The 11,371-nt window shown below is 33.0% G+C and overlaps 1 long non-coding RNA gene across 1 annotated transcript; it reads right to left on the bottom strand.

Moving 5' to 3' along the window:
* Positions 1-5,478: 5,478 nt before the first annotated feature.
* LOC143066339 (uncharacterized) lies at positions 5,479-6,561 on the bottom strand. Its single transcript, XR_012975562.1, has 2 exons — positions 6,459-6,561; positions 5,479-5,645 (listed from the first exon to the last, which is right to left on the bottom strand). It is a non-coding gene; the product is annotated as an uncharacterized LOC143066339 (long non-coding RNA).
* Positions 6,562-11,371: the final 4,810 nt, after the last annotated feature.

The raw sequence follows: 11,371 nt of genomic DNA, 5'->3' as shown, positions 1-11,371 counted from the left end.
TCTATACCTTATTTATTCCTCAGTTTGGGAAAGTATGTTAGGTTAACACTATTTTATTTGTCCAATCACGCTGTTCAGATACATTTACTTTAGTAGGGTACACAAAAGAGCAACCTAAATTCCAGAATGCAAATACTACTGTGCCACTTATACTTATGTTTAAAAGTCATTAATCGATATAGAGAAAACAAACAAGGAGTGAACACGAAAATAGCTTTACATTGTCATTTCGGGGTCTTTTACAGCTGACTATGCGGTATGAGCTTTTCTCATTGTTGAAGGCCGAACGGTGACCTCTAGTTGTGTCATTTTGTCTCTTGTGGAGAGTTGTTTCATTGGCAATCATACCAAATTTTCTTTGTTATATGTTATAAATCATGTCAGTACAAACCGACACATTATGACTACTGAACTGATAGATCTCTCAGAAATTAGCAGTCCACCACTTTTGTTGGGTAAAAGAAAATGACATCATTTCATTTGGTGTGTCCAAAGAGCTTTTTTGGACCAATTTTCATAAAGAATGCTACATGGGGAGGTTAGATTCCCAATTTCTTAATACTATCTAAAATATTTAACTAATAATTAAAGGTCTGAAATAAGTCAAAGCAGTACTGAAGCACTGACTACAAGACAGGAGACACCTTCATTGACAAATAGTTAGCCAGGAGTCATATCGGCCAAGTGTTATAAAAAAGAAAATACGGCTTTAAAAATTCGATGCTTCCGAAGATCTCCTATTTGGAAAGCTTAAGTCCAGTATTTGAAAGCGAAGAATGTATAAGTTCTTATAATTAGAACCGTGAAGAGTTATATAAAGTAAACATTTTAGTTGAATCCATCTAAGGCAATCTTTGCCCAAAGGAGTTGAAACTAATTTCTTGAAAAAATTAGTATGACGAACTTTGAGTCTAGAATGTTAAATTGTGTTAAGAGGATAAACTTTCCTGTTGTTTATTCTTTTGTTTTCTATGTTATGTCATGTGCCCTATTGTTTGCCTGTTTGTCGTTTTCATTTTAGCCATGGCGTTGTCAGTTTGTTTATTTTCGATTTATGAGTTTCACTGTCCTTTTGGTATCTTTCGTCCCTCTTTTCGAAACGTTATCGGAGAATATTGGAAACCGAATGATGACAAGTGTTTGCTCTGTTTTTTATTTACCTATAATTTAAAAAGTGAAATGATTATATTCCTGTCTGCTTTTACAAACTCGTCAATGATTCAACTTGATACATACAACGTATCAATAAAAATGGATACCTATAGTGCATTACCTATTTTTTTCCAATTGGTTAGGCTGTTAATTTCCCCCAAGTCTAGACATATCATGAATTAATCAAAAGGTGATGATGTACAATTAGAAAAGCATTCATAAGTCCTTTTCGGTTACATCATACATCAATCTTTTTCTCGAAAGCTGTCGTTCATCAGACATTTTCATAAAGCGTTTCATTGAATGTTTATCATTCAATTACTAACATAGTTACTAATAAAATGATTAAATTAAGAGAACAGATATATTCAAACGTATTTTCATTTGTTGAAACGATCATCATTATGTTTAGAATCATTATTAGTATAAGAGGGTCCAAAGATAGCAGAGCGACAGTAAAACTCAAAAATCAAAAACAGACTGACAACGCCATGGCTGAAAAAATAAAAAAGACAAACAGACAAACAAAAGAACAAACGACACAACACAGAAAACTTAAGACTAAGAAACTCCAACTACTAAAACTGGGGACGATTTTAAGTGCTCCGGAAGGTTAAGCAGATCGTGCTCCACATGTGGCACCCGTCGTGTAGCTCATGTTATTACACACCCGGTAAATACCCTAATTCGGTAGGTCACATTCGTAGTAAAAAGGTAAGTGGACGTATGGAACATATCCGATATCATCTGTGAAACGGTTATTCTATAACGGTCAATCAACTCGTGATGGCGTCTGTAAAATTTACGAAGGGATGATTTCAACTTCATCATTTGAAATTCCAGGTTTAATAGCGTCCTTGTAAAAAGTAAAATCACAAAAATACTGAACTCAGAGGAAAATCAATTCGGAAAGTTCATAATCACATGGCAAAATCCGATATCAAAACACATCAAAAACGAATGGACAAGAACTGTCAAATTCCTGACTCGGTACAGGCAACCTCAAATGTAGAAAATGGTGGATTGAACCTGGTTTTATAGCTAGCTAAACCTCTCACTTGTATGACAGTCGCATCAAATTCCATTATATTGTCACCGATGCGTGAACAAACAGACACAATAGGTAATTAGTTATCAAAGGTACCAGGATTATAATTTAGTACGCCAGACGCGCGTTTCGTCTACATAAGACTCATCAGTGACGCTCATATCAAAATATTTAAAAATCCAAACAAGTACAAAGTTGAAGAGCATTAGGATCCAAAATTCCAAAAAGTTGTGCCAAATAATGCTAAGGTAATCTATGCCTGGGATAAGAAAATCCTTAGTTTTTCCCAAAATTCAAAGTTTTGTACACAGGAAATTTATAAAAATGACCACATAATTGATGTTCATGTCAACACTGATGTATTGACTACTGGGCTGGTGATACCCTCGGGGACGAAACGTCCACCAGCAGTGGCATCGACCGAGTGGTGTAAACAGTTATCAAAGGTACCAGGATAATAATTTAGTACGCCAGACGAGCGTTTCGGCTACATAAGACTCATCAGTGACGCTCATATCAAAATATTTATAAAGCCAAACAAGTACAAAGTTGAAGAGCATTAGGATCCAAAATTCCAAAAAGTTGTGCCAAATAATGCTAAGGTAATCTATGCCTGGGATAAGAAAATCCTTAGTTTTTCCCAAAATTCAAAGTTTTGTACACAGGAAATGTATAAAAATGACCACATAACTGATATTCATGTCAACACCGAAGTGTTGACTACTGGGCTGGTGATACCCTCGGGGACGAAACGTGCACCAGCAGTGGCATCGACCCCGTGGTGTAAATAGTAATCAAAGGTACCAGGATAATAATTTAGTACGCCAGACGCGCGTTTCGTTTACATAAGACTCATCAGTGACGCTCATATCAAAATATTTATAAAGCCAAACAAGTACAAAGTTGAAGAGCATTAGGATCCAAAATTCCAAAAAGTTGTGCCAAATAATGCTAAGGTAATCCTGAGACTACTATAACACAGAGATTGGTCACTACCGATTTATCGTGTAATGTGAGTCTCCAGTTTTTCAGCTACGTTAATATAACGTAGTTCGTATTTAACCGTAGTTTCGTTTTTCACAGTAGCAGACGACATATATATCACCACCTAATCACCGAGACTACTAATTGTCTATATCAGTATCGGATATAATTAAAAATAAATTATAAAAAATAATAAATTAGAGGGAAAGGAAAATAATTTATTAATATCTTTGTTATCACTATTCATATTTATATATATTTTTTTAATCAGTTTATAGTTCGTTAATAAATTGTAATTATGCAGCGAAAATGCAAATGAGATTAATCTTATCCATCTTAAAGTTGTATATACAAATATTTCACCTGTAAAGACAGGTAGTGTCGATAGTATGGGAGATGAATTTGTTTCACAGCTGGGTGCAAAGAATAAACGACTGAGACTCGTTAATTGCAATAAACTTTTATTTCGTATATACTTGTAAGGTATTTTCACAGCTGAGTATCCAAGATGCATACTTGCCGTAATCCTTGTGGTTTGATTCGGGAGGGCGTGGAAGGGGTTTTACAAGGTAAAAAATGTAGAAAATGTAGAAAAAATGATCGTCAAATAAAGAGAAGAAAAGAGAAAATAATAAGTGTAAAAATTGAAAGAAGAGAAAAATGGCATAGAAATTATAGGGAAAAAAAAACCCGGACCCGACCCTCATTCAGATTATCCAACGCTAATTTTATTTTTTTAAACCATTTTTTTTCGGTTTCAAAATTCTTTATTTCTCAAACACCATAAAGTTACAATGGTACAACGACGTTCATCAGCTTCCCCTCTCTAATTCTTTTTTTTAAATTTCAATCTGATAATTAGGTGCTTATCCCGAAATCCCGGGCTTAAAAACACGATATCCCGAGTTCCCGACATCCCGAAATTCGTTAAAAGAATTTCCGGATCTCGAAAGGGTCAATCCCGAAACCTTGAGCTTAAAAACGCCCAATCCCGGAGTCCTGATAAAGGTTATACCCCCTTAATATATATGTATTGTGTATGTCAAAAGACAGGTCAATAAAAAAATAAAGTGCCAACTGTAAAAATAAGAAGATGTGGTAGAAATTCAAATGAGGAGACTCAACCTAGAGACCAAATGACACAGTTATTAATTCTAGGAAATCGTACGCCCTTCAAAAGTGACCAAACCCCATTCCACATAGTGAGCTATATAAACATGGTAGAGATAGTATATTGTTGTTTCCAAATCTTGTGTTTAATGACATTTAAAACGAATTTATTGTCTCGAACAAAAGAAACAATTTTAAATTGAAAATAAAGATCCTTTTTCAATTGATCAACGAAAAGTGTGGTGGTGAAATTTTGTCAAATTTTCAATTTCTAAGCTACATGAGAACGCCAGCGGCAAATATTTCTCGAATATTGGGTTCATTGCGTTTTTACAGAATCTTTATGACGTACACTATTTTATGTCTCCTAGTGATTGAAGCTGTACCAAGTATCTCAAAACTCAATTAAATTTGTAATATCCAGTGGTTTAAAAACTTGAATATTGTCAATTGCTTGTGTCATAGGTTTTAGTTATAACGCTGTGCAGTACACTTCGTACATTTTTTTGTAACCCAAACAATCAAGCTACTTAGATGAAAAGAGTTGACAACTGCTTCAACCACAGCAAAAATAATGTGCCCGTTTCCGGCATGATGACCAAACAATTGTGTTTCACCATAAACTAGACCTAATCACAAACTAATACATTGTTGACGCCGCCAAAAACAACTTACATATGTCTCGCTTTTTGACTCTGTCAAGGCGAGACACAAATGTCCCATACTACTTTTTTATGTGCCTGTATCAAGTCAGGATCTTGTATTTCAGTGGTTGCTATTGGTTCATGTCTGTCATATTTGATTTTTTTTGCAAAGTGCTTTGTTAATGTAGACTTATCGTTTTCTCTACTGAATTGTTTTTAGTTTTCATGTCGGGGACTTTTGAAGCAAAGTTTAAGTTTTCTCATTATTGAAGGTAATTACAGCGAATTCCAAATGCTTGCATTCACATCAATGAACTTTATTTAACTTCAATAGTTGTCTGATTCTGTCATTTAAGATCATTTTTAAAAATATATCATAATCTTCTTGTTTTTTTGGTACTGCTGCAAATGACTATTCCTTTAATATATCAAGATATGTGGTTACTTGTGTGTTTTTTCATTGAAGTTTCATCCAAACTAAGCATGTTTGTGAATTTCTGTAATCCTGTCTTCGTTTAAATGCATTTAATAATAAAAATATTTATTAGAATACTTAAATATTTATTTCTAAATTCTCCATATACTGAGACAAGCATGACAATATGGCAATGAAATTCAAAAACAATAAATATTCTGTTCCCTTTTCTTATATCTGTACTTAAACCTTCTTCCAATGCTCGATTTCGTTCTGGGAGGCATTCCTAATCCTACAACAAAGAATATAATATTAGAATAAAAAAAATAACCTTTCAATTTTATTCCATATGCAATTCATAATTCTACGACAGTAATCTGAGTTTAAGGCACATAGTAATTAAACAATCATGTCAGTATTTATCAAAAAAATTATACTGATAAAGTAGTCCAAATAATTATGACGTCTTGAAAGGCTATTATATTTTTTTCTTTGACGTCTTACTTCAAAAGCATACCAAGTGTATGTACATGTACATTTTGTACTTAAGGATATATCATGTTTATAGTATTAAAGATCATTAAAAACAGACTCTCTATAAATCTCTATGCAGACATGGCTTCAAACATTCATGGCATAAAATTATTTTTCTAACAAGTAAAGACTACTTTTATTTTATCAACAGAACCAAATATAAGTCTGAATTTCTTAAACTACCAATATAAATGAACCTTTCATTCGATATCAGACCTCATGTTGTTTTGCAACTTGTCACTCGAACTTGTCACGTGTGATTCTCAATTATGCATCGGCATAGTCACGATACAGAAAAACTGGTATTTCATTAAATTACAAAATTTACATAGCTACAACGGATTATTACTACAAATGTAAGGCTTGTAGTAAAATATCCGGGAAACAGATTGTTCATCTGAAATATAAGTTATGGTCGTTTTTCTCATTGACCCAGTCAAATAGACTGGTAAAAATTCGAGGTTACCTTCCGATTTAGACAGTAAATTCAAGTCTATAACTGCACTCTTTTCTATTTAAAGTGATATAAACAAACAATAATGATTATTTCAAATGTTACATTCACACTTACCGAAATATAAACCTCTTCAAAAAGTCACATTCGCTAATTAATTTTTTTTTTCAGCAGTCAAAGATGGCGGATTTTGTCCATCTTGTCAATCTCATCAGATCACGTGACTCGGATGTTATCGACGACACAAAATAATTACGATTTGACTGATTAGTACAGGAAGTGACCAATATCTGTGTTATAGTAGTCTCAGGGTAATCTATGCCTGGGATAAGAAAATCCTTAGTTTTTCCCAAAATTCAAAGTTTTGTACACAGGTATTTATAAAAATGACCACATAATTGATATGCATATCAATACCGAAGTGTTGACTACTGGGCTGGTGATACCCACGGGGACGAAACTAAAATAGGGGTACAGCAGTCAATATTGTGTTATCATCTTAATCACTTTAAAAACAACAAATGTAACGAAGAAGCACAAAAAGGCATACATCAAATTTAACACCCTCATTTTGTTTATATTATACAATTTAATTTATCTGTGTAAAATGCACCAATAAAGGATGGAGGGTTTTAAGTACTGGTGTAAAATTTGTTTGAAAATAAGTTTGAAATTCGCACAGGTAGACATGAAATAATTTTGTCGTTCAAAGTATGACGGGATACATAAATATAGTCACGTAAAATAGATATAACAAAAACAGACTTAACAGTAAAAGTAATAATAATAAATAAAATAATAGTGTGGTTCAAAGTATGACGAGATATATAAGTACAGAGTCACGTCAAATGCATATCACAAAAAACAGACATAACAGTAAAAGTAATATTAATAAATAAAATAATTTTGTCATTCAAAGTATGACAAGATACCTAGGTACAGAGTCACATCATAAAATAATTTTGTCGTTAAAAGTATGATAGGATACATAAGCACAGAGTTACGTCAAAAGGATATATCAAAAAACAGACTTAACAGTAAAAGTAATATTAATAAAGACAAATAAAAGAATAATATAACACGTTATTAAGATGATAAACAACGTCAGTCATATACAAAACACACCACAAGAAAATGAAAGACAATACAAAGACACTGACACATTGACAGCAACCCTCTATCGAGTAAGGCATGATAGGAAATACAAACAAGATAATAACATATCAATTGGCATATTTATACTCCGTATGCAGGCGCTGTTTGAACGTTGTTTCATAGAAATCGAAAGTTCACAATTGGGAAGCTGAAATCATCCGACCCTCCATTGTCAATTTCTAGGTGTGAGTCAAGATATGAGGCAAACTTAACTGTATCCGATAGGATAGATGCGTTCAACATAGTCATAAAATTTTGAATTATTTAGTGAGAAAACATCATCTTTTTAGCGGAAACGTAAAGTTAAAGTATATTGCTTATGCTTTGAATGTCTAGACACTTATTCCGTTGAATTAGAATTTGTGCAAATGTGATGTGGTGAGAAAATCTCTTCAAAATTGACATCTACAGTCTTATAATGAATTGGGATTTGTGCAAATGTAATGAGAAAACCTCTTCCAAATTTACAACTACAGTCTTATGTTGAATCGTTAATCACCGTCCATGGTAAGCAGATGGTCCATTGCACACGTTTAACTCCGACACATTTTATGTTAGTTACATTTCTGTATTACATTTTTTTATTTTTCGATCATTTGTTAAGCATAAATCTGGTCGTTAGTTTTCGGTTGTGTTCGTGTTGCCTCGTCTTAAGTGTGCTCTGTTATGTTCTGTGTAAATAAAGGCAAAAGTAGTATAGTATACCGATGTTCAAAATTCATAAATCGATTGAAAAAAAACCAAACAAATCTGGGTTACAAACTAAAACTGAGGGAAACGCATCAAATATAAGAGAACTACGACAAAACAGAAACCCAACATTAAAATGTAACACACAAATAAACAAACTATAATATAACAATGGCCATTTGTCTGACCTGATAAGGACATTTTAAGAAAAACAATGGTGGGTTGAACCTAGTTTTGTGGCATGTCAAACCTCCCACTTGAATAACAATGTTAAATATAACATTAGAACTACGACATTAAATGACAGGACTACAATACAAATAAATGGAAGAAAATATAGGACAGAGAAACACACAAATAATAGCTAACAAAATAACAAAAGGTACAAGGTTTAAAATTTAATACGTCAGACGTGCGTTTTGTCCACACAAGACTAGTGACGCTCAGATGAAAAAAGTTTGAAAGGAAAAACAAGTACAAAGTTGACGAGCACTGAGGACCAATAGTTCAAAACAGTTGTGACCAATACGGCCAGGGTTTTCTGCCAGGGATAAGAACATCCTTATTATTTAGAATAATTTATACTTTTGCAAACAGTAAATTTTATAAAATGACTATATAATAGATATACATGATAAAACTGAAGTGGTGACTAACTACAGAATAAAAACGGATAATTACTTGAAACAATCTAAACACTAGCACATAAAAATACACATCCAAGTTTATACTATTGTTTTCTTTTAATCTCTTTTCGTTTTCTGCATTGGCAGATTGTGCTCAAAATATTTCCGATTTTTTTCTTTCAGTGCGTGCTACGTGTACCAAATTGATTAAGTCTGTCAATGTTTTTCAACTTAGGGGAAGAAACGAGCCTAATGTTGACAGCATATGTGTCTTGAGAACTAAATGGTAGGCCTAGTATGTTTGGCGATTTAGTTTCTACCACTAGATCGATGCTTTTTCAATTTTGTCTCTAAAGGTATCATAATCCGATTTATATTTACCATTTATATATTGTAAAATCACTTGAAAAGTCAGACAACGATAACGATAGCAGAAATATAGTTAGGAATATATGCTCCTAATCCTTGTATTTGATTTGGCGCTCCAACTGATTTGAATTATATAAAGGCAACAGTATTTAAACGATGTTTAAATCTAGTTTGTCGACCAAGAAGACAAATAACGGTTACAAATGATAACTTGGAAATTGCTTAAAATTGCTTAAACTCCAAGAGTACCAAGACCTGATTTGCGGTAATGGTTAGCGCCTCCTTATATTACCCGCTTATCAAATTCATATTAAGTCTATTTATAAAAATTTAAGAATAGGAAACAATCGATGAAATTACAGATTAGACGTCTATTCTCCTATCAAAAAAGACTGCGTAAACCAAGTCGCCAGTGAGACTAAGACATATGTTATCGGCCAACCAATTCGTCATACGGAACGTAAAAATTGAGAAATATTGATTTCAATAGTAGTACCTGGCATATCTGTTCGATCATTTTTTATGTAATGATCACATTTTTGTTTTTGACGTCTTTATGATGTTATCATAGATGAGCTTAACGTATCAATTGAGATATGTAAAGGCCAGATGGTTCATGTATGTCCCTGCTAAGAAATATTAAAGAAAAAAATCAATATATGGAGCAGACCTTCAAAAGTATCTCAAGTTGACAGAAATGATTGAGATGCATAAACGCAAACACATATAGGTTATAAAATGACAAAACGTGATCAAAATATCTGAAAGGGAATTTAAAACCTTTTCTAGAACATTTGTCTTTTTTACGATGATTTTGATTGACGACTGCCTCAATTCGTACTTCATTTGGCCTTTTTCACATTTTTTCATTCGAGCGTCACTGATGAGTCTTCTGTTGACGAATCGCGCATCTAGGGTAAATATAAAATTTTAATCCTGATATCTTTGATGAGTTTATTCATAACAATACAAAACAAATAGTGCAGAAAGGGTGCAAAAATATTACCCATCTGAGTATTGACTGTGGAAAAACAATCCACCAAACTTCACAAATTTGGTGTTGATTTAAAAGTCCATTATTTTGATGATGACATCAAGGCGATAGTATTTTACTGATGATCGAATCTCGCAAATCTATGTGTAAGACCAATAAAGGAATAAACAAAAACACGACCTGCTCTGTACATAACTTAAGGTAAGCTTTGCATGCAATACCCGCCAAGCCAATTCATACCCACAGAAATTTTCACAATCGGGAATAGGACACAAGCGGCAAAGCTACAGTTCAGACAATTATAATGGTAATCAAAGACCTTAAATTTATCCTCTGTGTACTGGTACATGTTTTTACTTGGGAATTGCTGATGTTCTTCACAATTCATTTATTTTATTATGAGCGTCACTGATGAGTCTTATGTAGACGAAACGCGCTTCTGGCGTATTAAATTATAATCCTGGTATAGTGGAGTGACCAAGCCAACAATTTTCAGCTTTAGTGAACCACCCTACCTGCAGGCTAAATTATGACTTTTTGGAAAGAGAAATGTTTATTCTTTAATTTTTGCCTGGTCGTAGAATTGAAATATGGTGCAATTATTTTTAAAATAAGGTCAAAGGTTAGTGATTGAGTTTTTCACTATTGTCAATTTATTTCACAAGAGGTTATAAAAAGTCTCCAAAAATCATCTGAATTGTTACTTAACAAGAAATTCATAATGAAATAAACTTTGACACTTCATTTTCAACTTAATTTGAAAATAATATAACCACCAAATGCACATTTTAAAGGGAATTCTGCAGACTTGCAACAAAATAGAAGATGGAACAACCGAAAATCATTTTTTTTACATCGCATGTACTTCTAAAGATATATTTATGAATTTACGGCATTTATAACAAGAATCGAAGTCAATTTGGATTTGGCTTTGATGTATATTTATTTCCAGTCACAAATATTTCACAAGGTAATTAAACAAATTAGTTTAATGATGGACTAAAGTTTCAGCGTATATTCTAGCTCTGTGAACTTTTTAGGTTTTATGTGCCTTAGCCTTACAAAAGCTCAGATGGACTCCTTATGGTTGTATGGGGTATTTTAACAAACAAAGGGCATGACAACTTTCGAAAATCTGACATCAGTCATCGTTTTCATCGTCGTCCTCTTCCAATATTGCTCGTTGAGTTAAATAA

This window comes from Mytilus galloprovincialis, chromosome 3, assembly GCF_965363235.1.
Source record: "Mytilus galloprovincialis chromosome 3, xbMytGall1.hap1.1, whole genome shotgun sequence".
Taxonomy (NCBI): Eukaryota; Metazoa; Mollusca; class Bivalvia; order Mytilida; family Mytilidae; genus Mytilus; species Mytilus galloprovincialis.
This window is presented reverse-complemented; position numbering and strand designations above follow the sequence as displayed.